Source organism: Toxorhynchites rutilus, chromosome 3, assembly GCF_029784135.1.
Source record: "Toxorhynchites rutilus septentrionalis strain SRP chromosome 3, ASM2978413v1, whole genome shotgun sequence".
Lineage (NCBI taxonomy): Eukaryota > Metazoa > Arthropoda > Insecta > Diptera > Culicidae > Toxorhynchites > Toxorhynchites rutilus.
Window position 1 is genome coordinate 210947441 of NC_073746.1, and position 20857 is coordinate 210968297.

The 20857-nt window shown below is 38.2% G+C and overlaps 1 protein-coding gene across 3 annotated transcripts in view; it reads right to left on the minus strand.

The window, feature by feature from the left end:
- Positions 1-20857, minus strand: part of LOC129780523 (uncharacterized) — a 190079-nt gene that overhangs the window by 23973 nt on the left and 145249 nt on the right. The window lies entirely within an intron of this gene.

Consider the following 20857-nt stretch of genomic DNA (forward strand, 5'->3'; position numbering starts at 1 on the left):
CTCCGAACAATAGCACGTAGCAAAACACTTTACATCGAAGTGATAATTCACATGGTTGGTATACTAATTCGTTCATTTGCTCACGGTATGTTGTTGTTTACTCAGCTAATACCACGCCACAGTTCTACAAAAACAGAAAACTCTAGCAACTGCGTTGGGGGGCCAAAACTAAAAATTACTTATTTTTAGACACTTTCATTTCACCACCACCACTGGTTGTTTGTTGGCTCGCCAATTTATTGATCTCAAGCTCATCCCATACTACACTATTCTGTCCGTATGCGACGCTGGTCCCACAAAGATTCATTTTTAGCTTCTTTTCACGGTGCGAAAGATTTTTATTTACCACGGCGAATGTTTGTTTACAAAATTAGAAAACGACTAACAGAACGAGGAGCGGCCGGTATACATATTCACGTTTGCAATCGCGAGTCGGCCTTTTGGATGTCCCGATAGGGAGAGGAGGCAAATTTTGTTTTTAAGCCAGTCTGCACTGTAGTAGTATAAATTTTTCTCGAGGTACTTGTAAAAATAGTGTAGAAATGTGGAAATAGTGGAATAATAGTTAACAGGTAACTTGGATCCTCCTAAAGGAAAAGGTAACGGACCAGTAAAGCAAAATAAAATTTACAAAATGAAAATCAGTACACAGTGCACAATTTCGAAACACATTTTATACATTTTATAGTAGTGACCAGGGCTCTGCATAGTCATAGTCAACTGAGTATAGTCAGCTGACTATCTGACTGACTATATCCGTCTTCAGTTGAAAATGACTTTTGGCTTCTTCACGCAGTTTCTGCGCCAAAATGACTAAACAGTCAGTCGGGCGTTTAGTCGCTATCTCTCTCTACCTATCATTTCATTCTTCCCAGTCAATTTGTCTTCATTGCATTTTTAAGTGACTTCCCCCAAAACAAATTCATTCCTCTCTCTCCCATGTATCACGTTTGCATACATCGAAGTTTGAGTTCAACGTGGTTTGACAAACGCTACAGGCGAGCTAGATTTTTTTGTATCGTATACGAAAATTACTCACACGCATAAAATAGCGTGCAGTGTGCAGTGCGCTATTTTGCACGCTGCATACTAATGCTAACGCGAGGACCTTTATAGCATACCTGATAGCTGTCTAGGTTCGTCGGTTTGAGTTCACGATGAGTAGATAATAAACCGTCCATTAATGGGGTAACTACTTTTTTGCATTAGAAATAAAGTTTTCGTTCCTCTTTATATGGACGTAAAAATAAGATTGCGTACGCAGGTAACAATTTCGTTCCTAGGGGGGTAGAAATGTGGATTGAAGTCAGTTGAATGAAGATATGTACTCATCAGTCGAGTCAATTAGAATAACCACTGACTGAACTAGTTCATCAGTCATCCTCGCTAGTCCACGCTAGTCAATTCACTTTTTGTTGACGGCGACTGCCTAAGCAGTTCTTGTCGAAGCGATGTTACTGAGAGTAGAGTCGGTCTTCATGTTTCACCTTCGAAAATTTCGGGCCCTGATAGTGACATAATCAATCATTGCACAGCCAATATAAAAATATTGACATCTATCACAATAAGGGTTTTTTTCAGATAATCAATTGAATAATTGTACAAATGTCAAGTAGTCTCTAAACCCGCTAAATCCCAGGTTTTGAATTTGTACTCCAAAAATTGTACCGACCAGAAGAATTGTAGCGAAATACAATTTGAACACATCAATACCACTACGATAACAATCGTAACCATGCATATAATTCCATCGAACGGGATAAAATAAATAAGAAAACGAAGCCAGCACATAAATATTGGTCTCACTCTAGTCAACCGCAGTCTCGCACCAGCTAGCGAGCAGATAACAGTCTTCCCAAATGTTGATATCAAATATAAATTCCCTGAAGAGAAGCAAAACATTGTGTCACTAGGTTCATCCCTGAAGGAATTTTCCTATCAGCCAGTAAGTATAAAATTAGATACTCCGCTACGAAGGATGCTCCAGCAGTAACAGCATCGTCAGCAGCAGTAATAAACGAGTTTCAATTTTCCTCTCATTCCTCTCGCTTCTGTCGCAACGTGTTTTATTTCTTTGTTTACCAATCAGGAGGAGTTGCCACATTTTAATCTGTACCAGAAGGGAAAAAAATCTTTCTCATCTGTACTTTTTCTTCGAAAAATCTGTACCAAAAATCTGTACTATTGAAATTATTCATTGTAGAGAAAAATCATGAAATATGAACAAATACTCATTTGTTTACTAGAAAATATTATATTTACTTGCATACTTTATATCTAGATTTACTTACTACCATGTACATTAACGTTTGCTAGCCTCGAATCACTCGTGTGTTCGATGATACTTATACCTAGTCTTTCTAAATTTAGATTGCGTAATATCATCCAATAAAACTTTCGAGAGAAATTTCACATGCGGAAACAATCTATACCAATCTGTATTTTTTGACGAAAATCTGTAATCTTTACCGTATAGAATCTGTACCAAAAATAACGAAATATTCTGTACCTTTCCAGATAAACTTGTGCGTGTGGCAACACTGGTGTGGACTTGCAACTTCAAGTATCCAAAGACACGTTCCCGCCGAGGAACCGTTCTCGTGCTATCAATCCAACACACACTGTTGAGTAGTTTTGTTCGGTTGAGGCACCACATCGATTTGCATGCCGTCTGGTGAAGAGTGCTTTTGTGTTTTTGCATCACACGCATACGTTAATTTTGTTTTTATACGTTGTCAAGGGTAGATTTAGGTAGTTAAGAAATGTGAAATAATGGTGCGGGTGAAAGAAACTATAATCGCATAATTCACGATTTGACAGTCATCTGGCTAACGACCGGACAACAGTAGCGGATCGATGAAAAAAATAGGATGTACAGCGCCGGTTTTCATATCGTTGGGTGGAGGGTGTTTATATATGATTGAATCAAACGCAAACTCTTTGATTGTATGCAGTGTCAATGGTACAAAGACAGAATCGCCTGTGGCTGCAGTGTGTGTGTTTAGAAGATGAGATGCATTACGTGCATTGGTAATAAGGACACAAATTTCGACATATGGATAGCTCGTGTATTGTTCTCACGAGAACAAAAATTCAACTATCTTCAACTACTTTCCCTAAAGATTTTTTTTTTAATCGATACATTCTAACGTAATATTCGATACAATAAAAAAGCAAAAAAGAAGCTTATTGGTGACTTTTTTCCGATTAATCATCATTAATCATTTTTGCGAATCTGTGAATTCCATGTTTTCATGTTAAAAACAGGAAGTGGGTTATATCTGTGGTATAACCGCAAGGTTGACGTAGGACTATCGTTGATTTAGCGATCATTTGTTTGAAGTTGAATCTTAATCCATTCTGAACGAATGAATAAATGAATTTTCTGAGGATTTTGGGGGGAAAACGAGAGCGTTAGGTTGGAGGCACAAGGTTTTATGCAAATAATATTGGCTACGAAAATATTCTACTGATGAGAAGTATGTAATTTATGGTCTACTATAGTTTGACGAAATAAATAAATAAAGAAGAATAATCTTCAGAAACTTTCCTGTTAATTGCACTTTATTGAAAAATCACAAAACGAAATGCAATACTGTAAATCTCAACGTGTCATGCAATTTTAAGACATTTGCCATAAATTTTTTGACGTAGAACTACGTCTTTCATTAAGGGTGCCAAATCAGAAAACAGGTGACGTTTTTATGAAATAAAGTTAACGTTAATAACTATTTTTGCCGCGAACGGATTTTGTCGAATTACATACTAAACGAATCGGAAATTCCGTAAGATTTGTTTAATATGCTATACATTAGAATCCCCTGGTTTTTAAATCTTTAAAATTCATGAAAACTTTAAGCGTTTCCATTTTCCCATACATTTGTTCTGTCCATTTGTGTGCTATCCCGAACAGAGCTGTCAATAACGAGCAACCTATCGACGACCAACGGAGGGGAAATCGTAGGATTTAAAGTCTCCGTGAACAAAGGAAAAGTAGAAGAATGAAGGGGAATACTTGCCAAGAGTATAAACAGTGGATCTCGCTGAGGCAAACTTTCATTCGGCATCGGACTGTTGAGCAATCCAGTTCACTTTGCTTTTGCTTCGATCTAAGATTGGACCCCACCAGTGGTAATCCAACTTGGATATCGTCGTTTGGTTTTTCTGTTCGTTTTTCGTGTTATTCGTATCGTGTGTTTTCTTTCCGCGTCATAAATTGGACGCTTCACGTAGTGTGTGATGAGCAAGAAGAAGAGGAAGGCAGGCTCGAGCCCTGCAAAAAACGAACGCATTGCCAGGGGCAATAACATTTCGAGGATAGCGTCATCCAAAGTTGCATGCGATGTTGATGCAGTAAAAAGCGCTCGCACTGAACCGAGCCTTCGTGAGTGTGACACCGCATCGAACAACAGCGAAGTAGGCGATTTCGGCGCGTCGGTCGAAAATGTAAACGATGTTACCCAGGCAGCAACCAAAATCAAGCTACCCCCGCAGGTGGTGAAGGCGGTCGCTTTTGAAAAACTCAACAGCGAATTCGCATCGATGGTTGCTACAGCAGAGTACAAACTGTGTGGCATAATGCAGTTTTTTCCAAGCAGTTAACATTGTCTGTTTTCCGTCATCATAAGGGCTTCGTTGGTGCCTTTGAGAATGCATCAATTCATTAAACTGACGTTATGGCGAAGCAGGCGTTAATATTGTGCGCCAAAAAATAATTTGGGGAATACCAAGTATCTTGAATGTCTTACTGGAATGTTATAAGTTATTTGGGTTCGCGTACCAAACTGCCTTCAACTAGGATTGCATTTGCGCTAATATTGATCATAATGAAGCATTGCTACTGTTTTCGAGGTTGTTGATATTAACAAAAAGAGTTTATTTCGCTTGTTTATTCACCAAGAAAGTAAATGTCGTTCTGGAATTTTGTATCTGATTACGTTTCGCTTGCCAGTAGCAGAACTTTCTTCACTAAGTGTGACAGCTGCGCTTTTCTCGAGCATGAGGAAGTAACACAACTTTTTTTTCGAGGCCAGTAATATTAACAGAAGCATTTCTTTTGAGAATAGTGCAAAATTATGAGAAGTGTTTATATTCCTAGTAGTTTCAAGCCACCAACGTAGGGCTCTGTATGCACGCTATGGCGAACGATTCTTTGCAGCTTGGTTTACGTTGTACGAACGATGCTTAGAGGTGCGATTCCTTTGAGGCGATACTAAATAACATGTAACATGTATTTTTTTTTTAATAAATCGTTTATTTTTACAGGCTCAGTTACATAAGTTTGAAGGAGCCAAATTTCTATCTGTATTGTTACAAGTATATATAAACATTTTTCATTAATTCTATAACATGATATTTGATACTTGCAAGTGTTGTCATTGTTGTTGTTTCCATGCGGTGCCAAAGATATATTGATGTAGTTATGAGATGTGGAATAATGGTGCTGGTGCAACATGTATATAATCGACTGTAGCCGAGTTTATGACAATTGCGAAAAAGGCCACCGGAATAGCGTTCGAGGTAAATTTTCAATGCATTGACATGAAATAAATTGCGACATGCGATCAGCTAGTGTATTGTTTTGCGAGGGCAAGAATGAATCATCAATCAATTATCGTCAACCATTTCAAACCATTTCAGAGATTATTCTACTAAGCAGTTGTTTCTAAAACTTCACAGCATTGTATAATAATATCCGAATGTATAAACAAGCGACTTTTAAAAAAAATAGCGTAGTTCTACGTCAACAATGCGGTCGTATCTTGGACACAACCTCCTATAATTTTTTTTTAAAACCCCGATTTCCGGTGATTTTTAAAAAACTCAAATTTTAACATCTGCGACACCAGTAAATGATGTCCCAACGAGCTAATATTTTGCATAGGGTATATTATTGTGCAAATCAACATTTCGTAGCAAATTCTGAATGAAAAATCGAGATAACTATTTTTGTTGGCACCCCAAACCATACTTTTCGTTTCGCATGCCGAAAAAAAAGTCCCAGTGCCGATTTTTGACAAAAAATTTTTTTCGAGATTTTCAGAGCTCGATGTTCCATGCAATTTTAAGACATTTGGCATCAACATTTTTTTTTTCCAAAATCCCGATTTCCTTTACTCCCCCCTTGGGTCATTTTTCGATTTTCAAAAAACTTTGACCGCTTTGCGCCACTCTCCCTTAAGTCCGATTGAGCTGAAATTTGGCATAGGGTGGTGAACATTTTGTATAGGGTAACTTTTTGAAATTTTAGGGTCGATTTTTTCCCATACATTTACATGTCTCGTGAAACCAATGTTATATTAGTAGACACACAGGTCTGTTAAGTATGCTTATATAGAAAACGGTATGTTTTAAGCATTTCATAGAATTATTTACTTTTACTCGACTTATACCTGGGTTAAGACGGCCACTATTGTAAAAGATGTGATTTGCCATAAAAGATACCATTGAAGGCACGTCATTGATGCATTCATTGAGAAAATCACATTTATTGTATTGTTGGTTGCATAACTCAAGGCGCATTCATCATAAATTTGATTTGTTTTCAGATGCACATATAATGTTTGATTATGATAAGTGTTGCGCAATTGCCTTGATCTGTAATACAATTGCCGGGTCAGCTAACTTCGTTCCAAAATTTGTTTTTTGTTATCAATACCTTCAAACATTCACGCAAGCGTCATTCGGTGTGTTCTTTGTACAATTTCGCTGATTCAGGTCAATCACGTAGTGCAACTACGAAGTGTACAGTCTTCCCAAGCTCAAGCTCAAGCTCAATACCTTCAAACATTCACGTTTTCTTACTAAGCGCAAGTTCATGAGTCCAATCGCAGAGCTGTTCATTGATTGATCTTCTAATCCACCCCGTTGAATTTGCCTTTTACTATAAAATTCCTAGTACTTCTACCAAAACTCATAATATATAATATCAGATTGTTTTCAGACACAATTCTCGTTCAATATTTTTCAACTACTTGCAAATAACATGTTTCTCCGTTACATGGAATACATGTTGGATACAGAAAACATGATAGAATAAAAACATATCCCTCCTCTCTTTTCTCCCGTTAGAGAGGGGGAGGAGTGTCTATTCACCATAGAAACGTTTCGTGCCTCCTAAAATCTTCACATGCCAAATTTGGCTCCATTTGCTTGATTAGTTTTCGAGTTATGCAGAAATTTGTTTATCATTTGTATGACAGCTCACTCTAAGAGAGGGGGGAGGAGTGTCGAACCACCATATAATCATTTATTGCACCCTAAAACCTCCACATGCCAAATTTCGTTCCATTTACTTGATTAGTTCTCAAGTAATAAAAAAATGGTGTTCCATTTGCATGGCAGCCCCTCCTTAGAGAAGGGGATGGAGTGTCTAACCACCGTGAAAACATTTATTGCGCCCTAGAACCTTCACATGCCAAATTTGGCTTCATTAGCTTGATTAATTCTCGAGAAATACAGAGTTTTGTGTTTCATTTGTATGGCAGCCTCCCCTTAGAGAGAGGGTGGATTGTCTAACAACCGTGAAAACATTTATTGCGCCCTAAAACCTCCATATACTTAATTTGGTTTCGTTTGCTTGATAAATTCTTGAGTATTGCTGAAATTTGTGTTTCATTTGTATGGCAACCGCCCCCTAAGAAAAGGGGAGGAGTATCTAACCATCATAGCATCATTTATTGCACCTCAAAATCTCCACATGCCAAATTTCGTTTCATTTGCTTGAATAATCCTCGAGTAATGTAGAAATTTGTATTTCATTTGTATGACAGCCCACCCTTAGAGAGGGGGAGGGGTCCCAAAATATCATGTGAACCTTCCCCGGCCCCAAAAACCCCTACATACCAATTTTCATGTCGATCGAATCAGAAAGACAGACAGACCGACGGACAGAAATCCATTTTTTTATATAAAGATAAAACGTTTCAATCAATTGTTTGTAGTGATAATGTAGGGGAAAGTGACGAAAGACGGACAAGGTGGAAAAGATGGAAACATATGTATGATTAAAAAAATATATTTTTATTTTAAATTTGACTTATGTACAAACTTGCAACACAGTGTATTGATACTTTTGACACTTACTGTGTACACCTAGCTAATCTTCTGTCAAAATTGTAAAAAAAGTAATCTACAAAGAACAGCTCGATGTAAATTTTTGTCTGCAGAAAATAAGGTTCTCATGTTTATGAAGCAATTTTTTTGGTTTTTTTCGTTCTGTGAGTGTTTCACCATCACCATCACTTCCAGTTCATCGGTTAGTTTTCTCATTTATACGCCAGAAAAATTTACGTGCTCCCTTGGCCGAGTGGTTAGCGTCATAACTAACATGCCGTGTGTTCGGGTTCGATTCCCGTTCTGGTCGGGGGAATTTTTCGTCAAAGAAATTTCCTCCGACTTGCACTGTGATCACGCGTATTCTAGAGCTTGCCACTCAGAATGCATTCAGGCGTGTTGTGTTATTTGGCATAGAAATCTCAACTAAGTACTAATAAAAATGACGCAAGTAATACTACGTTGAGACGTCGAAGTTCCTCTAGGAACGTTAGTGCCATTGAAGAAGAAGAAGAAAAAGACCAGAAATATTGATGAAAAAAATACTAATCAAGTCGTTTAAGAAGAGACTTCACCGAAGGGAAGGACTAACATTTTGTTTTGAAAACAATTTGATTATCTCTTCCCTTTTCTCTTAACAGATGTGCACTTACTACGTTCGCTAGAGCAACCGGAAGTTGTGGACAGACCAGCTCTTCCATCTGCTGGTTGGTCCATGGCTGTAAAAACTGTGAATGAAAAGTCCCCAGTAAACACAGCAGCGTTTTTTTTATCCCAACAGTCAGCTGCGTTGATTTACAACATTCCAAGAACAACATTCATACGGCACCTTAAAAATCACAATATTTCATTACAGTTAGGACCACATTCGGCAGTTTTCAATCAGCAGCAGTAGCAAGACCTAAACGACATCTCCTCGACCTAGAGAGGAGATTGTATGGGATTACCATGATGGAAGTCAGAAAATTGACTTTAGAACTGGCGAAAAAACGGGCTGAAGTATTCGTTCAATGAATCAACTTAGATGGCTGGAAAAGACTGGGTTAGCGGCTTTTTAAACCGAAGTCCCATTCTCTCATTCCGGATACCGGAAGGTACCTCTGCGGCTAGTGCTGGAGGGTTTAATAAGGTCTCTGTCGATGCCTTTTATCACTTATTGGAAAATGTACTGAAAATCCGAAAGTCACGGCAGATCGGATTTTCAACGCGGATGAAACTATTGTTTGTACTATGACTATGTATTACAATGTTGAATGAAAACATTGACTACAGCTCTAAAACGTAGAAAGTAGGATGAATCACGTCTGCACGTCTGCTGAGCATGGACAAACAGTAATCGCATTGATATGCATGTCAGCATCTGGTCAGCACCTTAACCCTTTGAGTGCGGAGCAAATTTTGTGAGCATGTACCCGGGACAGGTAGTTAGACTATACGACATAACGGAGTTCATGACGCTTGCGTTCTCAAAAACTGCTGCTATGAGTGTAGCAATTAACGGATACTCCGAAACAGGCATCCACAGTGACACATCTACCACTACCACTACCAGATCAACTAGATAATTTAATCTCTAATTGTGGCAGTCCATTGAATGGTAGTCGCCCTTCATATGATGAAAATGGAGTGCAAGTGGATCCCGAGAACATCGAGACGCATTTCAAATCAGAAAGCAACTCAAAACATACTCAACTTAACTTTTCAGCTAGTGTCCAACTATTTCCCCCCAGGTATCCATCTTTCCCTTCAAGTGCCCGGCTTTCCCGACTCTCTTATTTTTTCAAAGATACCGGACACATTAATTTTGCAAAAAGGCTGACGGAACAAGTGGCTCAGCTTCCAAAGTGCTAAGACTCCTGAATTGTTCCTTCCTAATACCTACATTGTGGAGCATATTTGGTTGGCCGTGACGTCCCCCAATTGCGTTTATTATATTGCCATCTCTCACAGACCTCCGGATCGTACAAAAGACCTGGCATTAATAGATACATACACCTCTTCGTTTACTATGGATAACAAGTAATACTGGGCGATAACATCTTACTACTTGATGATTGAAATTTACCTTATATAAGGTGGATTCAAAGCGTATCCAAATACTTGTACCCTAGTTCTCACGCTCATCGACGAATCGAACGATCGAACGTCTACTGGACGATCTTAGTACAGCTGGTTTGTATAAGATGAACGGAATCTTCAACAACTACAACAACCGTACTGAAGCTCGATCCGCTCTGGTGAAATTATGTCGTCATCACCCTCCGCTTCTGATTTCATTGCATGAATCATCACCACTCGTTTCTGTATACACCTTCGACTCAATTGCAATCGTTTCTTCTCAACTGGAATCAACTGGAATGACATTCTGAATGACATCGAAGAAGCCACAATGTCAATGTTTCATGTGCTATTCTATGCAATTGATCAGTCTGTCCCTAAGGAAACAATCAAGGAATCTCCTCGTCCTCTGTGGACAAAATAAGCTAAATAAGAGTCTACCTGATCCGCGTTCGAAGCAACTTACGACGCATCCCGAAGAGATGTTTGGAGTTACGTCAATGCCCAGGGGATAGAAGGTGGCTTGTTCACCATGATGATACGAGAAAACGATGAGGCATCAAACAGAGAGAGAGCATTTGTACTCTGTTTTGAGAACAATTCAGCAGCGTTTTCGTTAGCAAAAACTCGAAATCAAGCAGATTCGCCTTGCCGTCAGCAGTGTATCTTGCCTGCTTTCAATATGCACGCTAACAACAATCAGCTCAAAATTCAAATTTAGCACGGTCCAACTTGCGTGTTTCGAAATCAAGAACTCTATTCAAAAAGTGCTCTAACAGTATGTCCTCTCCGATGTGACTGCTATTCAACTGCTCATTAACCTGTGGAAGATTTCCGAGTGCTTGGAAAAATTCTGATGTTTTACCAGTCTTCAAAAAGCGCTGCAGAAAAAGGTTGCCAAAAATTATAGAAGTAACCCTATGGTCGAACAAGTTTTTTTTTATTATAATTCTTGGATTGTGCAAGATTATGGCGAATCATCAGTACCGCGGATAACAATGGAATACATGAATTGGCTAATCAACAAAGAGGAGCGCGCTTTATCGGATTCGATTATTTCTTCCCACATTTTATTGCAGCATCTAAAACAAACAACGAGAAATTATTGCTGAACTCCGATGATAATTTACGGTGGAACTTGCTCATTCTGTGAACGAAGAATTCGTCACAGCAACGACGAACTGATAAAGGAAAGGTGTGTGAGTATAATCATCGATACTAGCGCGGTATTACATTCCAAAATAATAAGCCGATGTTCGAATGTAGTACGTGGCACTAACAATCAACGATTGATCAACGTTAGTTTTCAAATTTATAAAACCCACAAAACAGAATCTTTTCCATAATTTGTGCTGAAACAATAATTATATTGTGCTGTTCTAGTCTCTAGGATATTTTCATCACGCAGACAAACAATATAGTAAATGGTTTCCGAGGTAGGTGGTGAAGATCTATAAAAATATATATTATTCACTCGCGAGTGATAAGCTCAGCGAAGCTGGAGAGAACACAACAGAATCGAAAACAAAAACAAATTTTTGCGTTAGCGAATTTATGTCGAAATAGTCTGGTTGATAAACCGCATGGATCGTTCAGAACACTGCGTCGTCTCATAAAAGTAACGTTATTTGTAAGAAATTAATACGGATTAATACGGATGAAGCTGTGAGGCGAATGTTCTGAACGGAATACTGGTTCATAAACCTAGACCGGTCAATAAACGATACCTCTAGTGATGTTTGTACTGATCATCAATTATCATTTGCTATTCTCGAAGGTCTCGAAAGCTCCTGTTCTACCAAACTTTGGCGAGGATTCATAAAAAAAAGAATACCGTGAGAACCAAATGGGAGTTATTTCACCTATTGAAAACAAATAAAAACCAATTGATGACATAATGCGTCGTTGAAATGCAAACGGCGAAGACGATATAATTGTTTTTTTTTTTGCTTCAGTAGTCCGCAGTACGGCATTTGGTACTTCTCACTATCAACAAAACAATATTCGCCCACGTTTAGTGCTGCCTCCAATAACAACGTACGAAACTTGTACCACTCGCCAATCTCACACGGAGTTTTTCTCGAGCTCTGATAAATACTAACACTGACGTCACTTCACTTCAAATTATTACATCTTTAATTGAATAACGGGTCGCATCATCTCACACGTGATTGGATAAAGGGTTCTCACTTTTGATTCTTCGCTGAAGCACCGAATATAATCAAAACATAATCACATCAGAAGATTTTCCTGTGAATGATTTTTCAAGATGCAGCGTAAAACTTCGTAGTAAAAAAGTTAAAGTCGCCAACTCGCAGGAGGTTGAACTTATACTGCAACGCGAAGAAGCAAAACGCTATGCATGCTAAAATGCGAGCGCGCGGAGGAAGGCGGTTTATTTGCCGCGTTTGTTTACATTCAGTCGAGGATTGCAACTGGACGCGGCGGAAGAGGTTTCGGAATGGAGATAAAACACACACACAAATGCGCGGTGCGCTGAGGGTGGTGCTTGAATTGACAAAGTATTGCCCATATGAATACTTTTAGTGTGAAGAATTTCCATGTTTATTTATCGTCATCATAACGTCATACTATTTTTCAGATGGATGATGGATTTTCCAATAGATGGCACCACTAAAAAATGAACAAGATTCATTTCGAGAGGTTCTTCTGTCACTATCGCATGTATGAAGTTTCATGACATTTCGTTTATTTGTTCACAAACTACAGTTATTTAGGTGTGACTACCTGAGCATTCGTATAGAACAGGGGTTCTCAAACTTGTTTAGGCCAGAGACCCCTTTTCCATAATGAAGTGATACCAAAGACCCCAATAGCCAAATTTCTTTAAAAGTCTGTAGTTTTTTCTTATTCATACCTAATACTTACCAATTTAAAAACATTGCGGTTGATGAAATTAAAAAACTTAACCTTATTTTCTAATTAAAATTCAACAAAATAAATATATACACCCAGGTTTTTTTTACGCGGTTTTTTTACGCGGTTTTTTTACGAGGTTTTTTTTACGCGGATTTTCGAATTAACGCGGTTTTTTTTACGCAGATTTTCCAATTAACGCGTTTTTTTTTACGCGGATTTTCCAATTAACGCGTAAAAAAAACTGAGCAATATCAAATCTGTCCCTCATGCTTCCTGAGACCATATGACGGAACTTAGTGCTATTGACGGATATTAGTGCCGCACCTATGTGCCAGGTTCGATGCATCTGTAGCGAACACAGATTCAATTTGCCCGCGTTGTTCACCACCGCCTATGCCAGTTTCGATGGGAACGACCACGTCAAGTCGGAGGACAGATTTTTCAACGCAAATGCCTGACAGAACAGAAAGAATTAGACCAGAAGCAGTTAGAGTTGGAACAGAGGCAATTAGCGCTGCAGAGAAAGCATTTCCAGGAGAAATACAAGCTGGGTCGCTAGCTGATGAATCTGCAAGTGCAAGAAGAAGTATCTCGAGATAGCATAAAGCTTGTGCAAGAATGGGTTGATGAGCACACCACTGCGAAGCAGAAATCCTCCGTACGACCTTCGTGTGCAATGAAGTTTCATCCAACCCCACATAACGGCTGGGGGAAGAAAGATTCATGTACATGTATTTAAGTCCGCTCGTCGAGAGCCACACACAATGAAATTCATGCATAGCATCAATCCCATTTAGGAATGAAATAGGCGCGATTTTTGCGCGTAAACCTGAGCAACATCGCTTCTCTCTCTCAGTTCATATCTCTCCCTTTCAAGCTCCCTCAGAGCGTATGCCGCACCCCATCACGATTCTCAAGAGGATTTTTATGTGACCTTTTTTCTTTACGGGGAGTTTCCAATTAACGCGGATTTTCCAATTAACACGGTTTTTTTTACGCGGATTTTCGAATTAACGCGGTTTTTTTTACGCGGATTTTCCAATTAACGCGGTTTTTTTTACGAGGTACGTATCCCCCGCGTAAAAAAAAAACCTGGGTGTACATGAAATTCAGTAATTATCAAGTGTTACTAATAATTTTCTAAATACACATTACATACAAATACTTAAGTAGGTAATTAATTTTTGAAACTTACTTTAAAATCACAAAGCGAAGATAAAAATATGTTCCGGAAAAACGAAATCCTACGTCAAAAACTATGGATGGGTTATACCTAAAATACAACCGCAAGGTTGACCTAGGGTTACCGTTGGCTTGGTAGATATTTGAGTGTATTGGTTAAATTATTGATTAAACCAGTGATTAAATCAAACAATTTCCGAATTCAGATGCGAACCAATCCCAATATTGGTCAATTCATGTATTGTGAAAAGATTACTTTCTTTGTTGCAAGTCGTATGGCATGATGCCTTGTTCATTTAATTCATTTCTCATGGACTTCCAAAATATGTGAACGAATGAATGGCTAAACGATCAATTTATTTTACATTTCCCTCTGAATTTATTGCATCTCCCAAGTGTACGTACTTCTTGAACCGCAAATTTGCTTGATTTGTTGAACTTCAAGCACTCATTTTTTATCTTGACATGTCAGTTGAACGCGTTCAATCGACGTTATCGTAGCAAATTGTTATCAGAATTTTGCCAAACGGTATACGTAGAAGTTCAATTAGCTGAAGAGTACTACGTTTAATTTGATGAATCCTATGAATAAATCTTATTTTGCAAACAACTTACAATATTTAGGTTGTTATGTTTGTTTGAACTTAAATTTGATCATGGCTCCATTCGTTCTACTAAAATATTAGTCATTATTGTAAAAAATTGCTTCACGTAATATAACTTATACAGTATCATGAAGTTTCAAATAAGAACAAGTGTTAATTAATAGGGGTCGATTTTTAGACCTCGTCGACCCCTAAAATAAATTTTCGTTTGTGGCGACCCCTTGGAAACCGAAATCGACCCCAAGGGGTCGATATCGACCACTTTGAGAAACCCTGGTATAGAAAATGTAAATAGAGGAATATCGTATTTTGATCAAGCTTGATGTTTTTTAATGGGAAAAACTCCTGAAAAATCAATGCAGTGATTGACGAAATGTTATTCCACTTCTGCTCCTTCGAGAACAACGGTTCATCGATGGTTTAGTGAATTTCAAATGGGCCGTACAAGCACCGCAAATGCACCTCGCTCTGGAAGGTCAAAAGAGGCTACGAATGCAGGAATCGTAAAACGAGTGCATCGACTCGTTTTGAACGACCGTGAAGTGAAGTTACGCGAGTTAGCTGATGCCGTAGACATATCAAAAGAACGAGTGGGCATACATTTTGCACGACATTTTGGACATGAAAAGGCTAACCGCGCGATGGGTGCCGCGTTTACTGACCGTCAATCAAAAACAGCGTCGCGTTGTTAATTCAACAGCCTCGTTGATGCGTTGTTGAAGCGTAATCGAGTGGACTTCTTTCGACGTTTTGTGACAATAGATGAAATGTGGATCCAACAGGCAGTCTGCAGAGTGACACTGAGGCATATTTCGAAGACTTTGACGTTTCGTACTAAAGAAAGGGAATCGAAAATGTTGGAAACTCGCTATACCAGGTGTATTGCCCTCGAAGGAATCTATGTTGAGGAAAAAATAATGCTTTGCCGGGAGGCGATCTGGCGTAGTGGTAACATCCATACCTCTCACGCAGAGATCACGAGTTCAATTCTCACTCCCGACATTCTTCCAAAAATGGAAGTAAAAGTGACGAACCAGCCGAAATGTGTTGAAAGTCACTATAATAAAGAAAAAAAAAAAAAAAATAATGCTTTGCCCAAAAACGGTCGTTTTCATCAAAAATCCCGGGAATTTTTCAGCCCATGTAGTACTTCAGACTAGGAATAAGAGTTAACCGATCCAACTATGATGTTACACTATCGTTACAGAACCACCCTGAAATGTATGTGGAGTTCTGAAACATTTTCCTCTGAGCGATTATATTTCAACAAAACAACTGTCTCGTATACCTCCCTTTTTATCATCGTGCTGACGGAGCTGTTGTTGTTGGTTACATTCATGAATCGCGACATGGGAAAATATGTATATCGTACGCACCGAGTGTACTCCGATGACATTGATGTGATTAAACGCTACGTCAAATGCTACATATTTTATCCAATTAGCGATGCTGAATCAGGTGAATCAGGAATCTAAAGCGATTTTTGATATAAAGCTTAGTATGCATAGTATTTTTTCATCATAATACAACAAATATTCAATGACATCGAATTCGGAACTCCTATTTCCATTCAAATGAATGGAAAAGTACATCCGAAATACACTCGTTTCGTTTTTGTAATAGCACATGGTGTGAATATTTTCGATTATTTGATCAGTGATAATAACCAGAACTGAGACACGCTTTTCAAATGTGATCATATCACAAAAAAAAACCTGATCGTGGTAACGCCATTCAGCATGCCACTGTTAAGTTCCTGGCCAAATTTGCACCTGGTTATCGGGTCGGGGTTTGTTTATTAACATTAATGTACGAATTGATTCCAAAGTTCGAAATTTATTGTTAAAAGATTGGGCGAGATAACTCGGACAGTTCAATGCTAGTGCTCGAGAAGATCACTCATCCAGAAGTTTCAATTACTTGAAACATAAAATCTCTTGAATTAAGGTCAAAAATATGTTTTTTGTTAGGATCACTGGCAAAAACTATCCGTATATTATTTGAGTCTTCAAATGACATTTTATTCTAAAAAATTTACCAACATATTTTCAACTGATAATACATTAATTTCATGAAAAAGGGATCCACTGGAAAAAAATGCTAGGTTTTTCAAACCATTTATATTTATTTCTTTCCAAAAAAATTTAGTCCGGTTTGGTTTTTATTTCATCCATAGGGTTCATCAGTCAAAACTCGGCTTTTTGCCAATAGGCTTGAGCGGTTCGAAGTTACAAATGGACGTGTTGACAATGCAGCCGATTTTTCGGACCATCTCAATTCTATGCATCCCAAAAAGGCGAAATAAAATAAGAGTCGATAGTATGTTGTGAACAGAGATGCCAGATGTAAAGATATTTTTATACCGAAAAAAATGAATGAAAAATCAAATAAAAGCATTATCGTTTCCAAACGAAACAGCAGTATTCTGAATAGCCATCGGTGTTTACTTTTGCACACTGTCGACCTTTTCTTTTAACATGGGACTACATTTAACAAGATGGTATGAGGTGTAGAATGAAACTGTATAAACAGAACATGTAAGAAATAATGAATGACTTCAAACGCTGATAACTCGACCATTTTTGACAGATCGCAAAGGTATGTACATTAGGGTGGCAGCGAAAATAGTCATGTCAAATTTCAAAAACCGACCATGTACATTTTGTTTATTGTTTTGTAAAAATGACCCGTGCAAAATGCCAGCTCAATTGGACATGATTTAGGGGTGCCTTAGAGCTCTCAAATTTTTGATTTTTTTTATCCTCGAAAATCATCCAAGGGGGGGAGTAAAGGAAACTTAGAAAATCGATTTTTTTTCGATGCCAAATGACTTTAAAATGCATAATACGTCGAGATCTGATTTTATCTCGCAAAAATTTTTTTTGGCCTAAAATCGACTATTTGGGACAGCCTTAGTGGCCAAAAAATCAAAACTTTGAGTGCTTTGAGGCACTCAAAATTTCGATTTTCGGTCAACTTTTTTTTTTTTTTCATGATGACACCAGATCTCGACGTTTTATGTATTTTTAAGTAATTTGGCACCGAAAACAAAATTTTGATTTTCTAAATTTCCTTTAACATACCTCCCCCCCCCTTGAAGATTTTCGAGGATCAAAAAATCAAAACTTTGAGCGCTTTGAGGCACCCCCAAATCATGTCCGATTGAGCTTAAATTTTGCACAGGTCATTTTTTTGGGTCAATAAACAAAATGTCCATGGTCGGTTTTTTAAATCCGAAAATTATTTTTTCCATACCTTCATTGCCAAGTCCCAAAAGGTCGATTTCGGCCAAAATTTTTTTTCGAGATGACATCAGATCTCGACGTTTCATGCATTTTAAGTCATTTGGCATCGAAAACAAAATTTCGATTTTCTAAATTTCCTTTCCAAACAATTGAATAGTTGCCAAATGTGAAGCATCATTTAAACCAGCGTTATTTCGCACCAGTTATCGAGCAGACAGCAGTCTTTCCTAATTGCTCAGAACACACAATGCGAACGAAGAGTGTCCCATAGAATAGTTTCCAATTTCCATCCCTTAACGATCACTCATTTTCTAACCATGGAGTAGTTAACACCATCAACCAACAGGAACAAGAACCCGAAAAGAAGCAGAGTAATCCAAAACGTCTGTAACAGAAGCGGTAGCAAAGCAGCAAAATCAACAACAGTAGCCCTCAGCAATTCAGCAATTTGAAACTTACTATTGAATAATGGGGAATCAAAAAAAATCTGATTTCGATAATGAAACCTGTGAAAAGAAATGAACTGATGATCACACTATTCAATCTTAACCACATACATAATTTTATTAGAATAATATTTGTACACACCAAAACATCAATTACCAATTGGCAGTCATCTAGCTAGCAAACCAGACGGCGGCGAAGACAAGGGTTTCCAAAATGCCTTTTTTTTAAGGCCAAGAGTTTAGAATATGCGATAGAGCTAAGTATAAAGATTTATTGACATCAAATTTGGAATTGATGTTGGAATGGAACGCGCATCTCTATCGCATTGGGCTCGCAGCAAACAATCTTTGTGATTGTGGCGATGGCTACCACGACGATGGCTGTTGTCTGGTCGTGTATCCGGTTCCATGCTGCTCGCTCTCAGCTCTCTAGAGCACTGAGAGCACAAGGCATACAATCGAATATCCCCGTCCGGGATATCTTAGGTAGCCGTGATCCTGATCTTCTGCTTCATCTATACCTGTTCCTCAGAAACGCCGATGTCAACGTTTAATGATGTTTCCTTCGTTGTGTCCCCGTTTCATATCCCTCCTATCCGATCTATAAACTTTTACTTAGTCGCGGCAATACATACACACACTCTTTACAGATACACGGACCAAAGGTTGTGCAGTCCACTGAACATTCAACAAGAGCCAAAGGTTGTACCGCTCATGACAACTCTACACGAATTGATGATTGCGCCGGCTAGTGACCATTCTATCCTGAATTCCTCGAGTCGAGAAAGACGCACCACGCTAGATATGGGGTACAGACTAGGGGGGCGTTGCTGATTAATGGTCAGCTGCATCCCAATAGGAAGTATCCCGTGTCGGGCACACGTACAGAGCATTGGAGACAACAACATCCCAATTACGAAAACACTTGTAATACTAACCTCGAGCCAACCGCGAGTAATCGGTTACATATTACTAACATAGATAATAAGAAAAATTGTCCAAGTATTGGACTCCCGGCCCCGTGAGGCTAACGCCATATGAGCCTTGATAAAAATATATATTTTGGGAAATTTGGAATAAATTGGTTCAATAGAACTTGAGATATCGTGAACGCAGGCTTGGAAAAATAGTTTCGAGAAAAACTTCACTAAATTGACTATAACTCGGTAAATAACAGGATTTTCAAAAATTCTTTTCTCTCTTTCTTCTTGAATGTCTAAACATCATGAATGTGACAAAAAAGGTGGGTAATGCAACGGACATAACCGGAGAGATGTGGGACTACATCTTCTTACTTCCTTTCGATTATTCATCTTCTTGATTTGTTTTATTGATGTTTTGTACTTAAACTTCTAATTCGGCGGAAATACAATGGCAACAGCTTGTATCTTAAATGACGATTTTTCAAGGCTTCTCAGTTTAGAAGTCGGCGTTGGAGAAACATATTCCGGTCTGCACAGAGGTAAGCGAATACATAAGTACTCGCAGTTTAATATATGTGCAATGCCGATTTCCCCAGGCACCTTGCTTTTGAAATCTCTGTTACGGAAAACATTTCGGTAGGAACAAATCTATAACATTCATGAATGTTCAATGCCGATTCCTCCATGCTGCTTGGTTTTGATGTCTGTGTTAGGAAACCGTAAATCGGGCCAATTATAACGTGGCAGTTAGGGCGTTCAGATAACGCTTGACATTTTACATTTATTCAATGGTTTTTCTCATAAAAAATAAAATTTTATTGATTGTAATAGATTCGTAGAAATATTTCCTATCAGTTGATACAAACATCTTTCCGATCTATTAAGAAATGTTCGAGTTCGAAATATTTCATTTTTTTCCTGCATGTTTTGTGTTTAGGTTTTCATTTCATACCCCATATATTCCGGTTAGACGTATTCCCACGTCAAAATTGGATTTCTTTTTGAAATTTCTAGACTAGTAAATCCCCTAAATGAAACTTTTTCGAGGTTACAGACGAATAAACTGCAAAAGTTTGAAGTCTCTATAATTCAACTATCTCTCTTTCTCATCTCTCTATCTCTCTCTCTTCTCTCTTTCTTTATTTCGTTCATTCTCTGTTTTTTCCTTCTCTCATCTTGCTTTCTCTAATTCTTTCGCTCATCTCTCTTTCTTCTTTCTTTTTTCTTCTCTCTCTTTCTCTTTCTCTTGCTTAAACTCTATAAACATAAACAAATACAAGTCGCCCCGGCGAATTAGGGTCCAGCTATGAACAATTCTGAAATATTGACGGGATATTTCATTATGTCAGCATTTAACATAAAACAATATTTATAACACAGTGCATCAGGAAACGAATTATAGGTTCCTATCCCTGAAAAACTAAAAGAAACAACTATGCGTATTATAATGCAATAAACCAATA